Source organism: Schistocerca cancellata, chromosome 7, assembly GCF_023864275.1.
Source record: "Schistocerca cancellata isolate TAMUIC-IGC-003103 chromosome 7, iqSchCanc2.1, whole genome shotgun sequence".
Taxonomy (NCBI): Eukaryota; Metazoa; Arthropoda; class Insecta; order Orthoptera; family Acrididae; genus Schistocerca; species Schistocerca cancellata.
The window spans coordinates 298,767,938-298,770,437 of record NC_064632.1 but is presented as its reverse complement, the minus strand read 5'-3'; the positions used below and the strand labels follow the sequence as shown (position 1 = coordinate 298,770,437).

Here is a 2,500-nt window from a genome sequence, read left to right as displayed (position 1 = left end):
TGCACCGCAATGTAATGCAATTTGCACCGCAATGTAATGCAATTTGCACCGCAATCTACCCCCAAGTTGTGCCTTAACCTAACCCACGGTGTGCCTTAACCTAACCCACGGTGTGCCTTAACCTAACCCACGTTGTGCCTTAACCTAACCCACGTTGTGCCTTAACCTAACCCACGTTGTGCCTTAACCTAACCCACGTTGTGCCTTAACCTAACCCACGTTGTGCCTTAACCTAACCCACGTTGTGCCTTAACCTAACCCACGTTGTGCCTTAACCTAACCCACGTTGTGCCTTAACCTAACCCACGTTGTGCCTTAACCTAACCCACGTTGTGCCTTAACCTAACCCACGTTGTGCCTTAACCTAACCCACGTTGTGCCTTAACCTAACCCACGTTGTGCCTTAACCTAACCCACGTTGTGCCTTAACCTAACCCACGTTGTGCCTTAACCTAACCCACGTTGTGCCTTACCCTGCTCTGTAATTGGCATATGACACGTTACATTAATGTATTGTTGTCCAACCGCAACCCGCTCAGAATTTTGTGTACACAGCTACGTGTCATCTCCCCATAACAGCTGCATTGCAGTGTGGTACGCCATAGAGACGTGTGGGAGTAATGGACGCAGTGGATGGCGATCAGCATGAGCCGTCTGTTCATGTAGTGGCGCGTGTATGCAGACGTAGTAGTCTCTTCTCACACAATGTGATAGCACGGTGCCCCGCGTTCCACATCTGCGACATGCTACAGAGGCCGGTTGACAGTTGGTCGCGCAATGGACATCGCATACGTACGGGGGCACCTTCCACGTGCCCTCTAGTCGGGCACATTTTGTTGCGTGGATGTGAGCGGATGTAGTGTGTCTTGACACCTGACAGGCAGGCATGCAATAATAGTTGACTTTGCAAACGGGGATGGACGTGTACGTTTACTGGTGACGTTACGCACATGAACAACTGGTAACCCGTTGTGGTGCGGTTGTCCTTGCTGGAGGTACATCTGTGAGGGCAACGATCGGTACAGCTACGAAGCGGTCCCCACCATACCAACGAACGTGAATGTGAATCTGGGTGTGAAGCGATACGCGGCTGTGGGTGGGTGGGACTGTCCCCGGCCGGTGAGGGGGGGCCGCCCGGCGTGCTGGCCGCGCGGTGCGTGGGCGCACGCGCTACAGCCGGCTGGTGGGGGCGCCCAGTGGCAGGCGCGCCGGCCGACGGACGCGGCAGGCGGCGCACCTGCGCGCCGGGGCACCCTGCGCGCGGCGCCGTGCAGCCAAAGTGGGTCCTCGCCGGCCCGGTGCGAAGCGCGGTGGACATCTGCAGTGTGCTGGTCCGATTGAGGACTGTGTGCGTTGAGGATGCGCCGCCGCCCGGCACTCGGCGCCGCGACGCCGTCTGCTGCTCGGTCGCCCCAGCGGTTCTCGCTGGTGGTTTGTATCGCAGTTGTGCAGACGTGTTGGCACGTGCGCTGTGCTGGGAGAGTTCGCTTCGGCACCCACGTGGGGCCTTTGCCCTTCTGTGGCGCTGGCGTTGGAGCTGCCGGTCACCGTAGGTGGCGCGTGTTGTCTCCCGCCGGCAATGCCACGACAGCACGCTCCCGGGCCTCTGTCGGCAGCGGCAAGCTCAGTTGGGAGCACGGGTGGTCGCACCTAAAGCGTCTACTCGCCTAACTCCGGGCGATTGCGCCTCTCTCGAACCCGACCAAGTACTTAGGACGGCGCTGCGCGCCGCCGGGACCTGAGAGGGTTTCGAGGTGTATTGTGCAGGGGAGCTCAGCCTCCTCCTGTTTGCAGAATAATTGAGCGGACGCTTGCGTGTTCGCGCGGGCCCCTGGGACACACTCCCGGGCGGCCGGCTGCTCAGCTCTAGTTGACGCAGCTCCCTGGTTGATCCTGCCAGTAGTCATATGCTTGTCTCAAAGATTAAGCCATGCATGTCTCAGTACAAGCCGCATTAAGGTGAAACCGCGAATGGCTCATTAAATCAGTTATGGTTCCTTAGATCGTACCCACGTTACTTGGATAACTGTGGTAATTCTAGAGCTAATACATGCAAACAGAGTCCCGACCAGAGATGGAAGGGACGCTTTTATTAGATCAAAACCAATCGGTCGGCTCGTCCGGTCCGTTTGCCTTGGTGACTCTGAATAACTTTGGGCTGATCGCACGGTCCTCGTACCGGCGACGCATCTTTCAAATGTCTGCCTTATCAACTGTCGATGGTAGGTTCTGCGCCTACCATGGTTGTAACGGGTAACGGGGAATCAGGGTTCGATTCCGGAGAGGGAGCCTGAGAAACGGCTACCACATCCAAGGAAGGCAGCAGGCGCGCAAATTACCCACTCCCGGCACGGGGAGGTAGTGACGAAAAATAACGATACGGGACTCATCCGAGGCCCCGTAATCGGAATGAGTACACTTTAAATCCTTTAACGAGTATCTATTGGAGGGCAAGTCTGGTGCCAGCAGCCGCGGTAATTCCAGCTCCAATAGCGTATAT

At 57.0% G+C, this 2,500-nt stretch overlaps 1 non-coding gene across 1 annotated transcript in view; it reads left to right on the top strand.

The window, feature by feature from the left end:
* Positions 1–1,880: 1,880 nt before the first annotated feature.
* LOC126093619 (small subunit ribosomal RNA) overlaps positions 1,881–2,500 on the top strand; it is a 1,909-nt gene continuing 1,289 nt past the window's right edge. Inside the window, exon 1 of the ribosomal RNA XR_007521747.1 lies at positions 1,881–2,500. This exon is cut by the window's right edge and continues 1,289 nt beyond it. This is a non-coding gene — a ribosomal RNA (small subunit ribosomal RNA).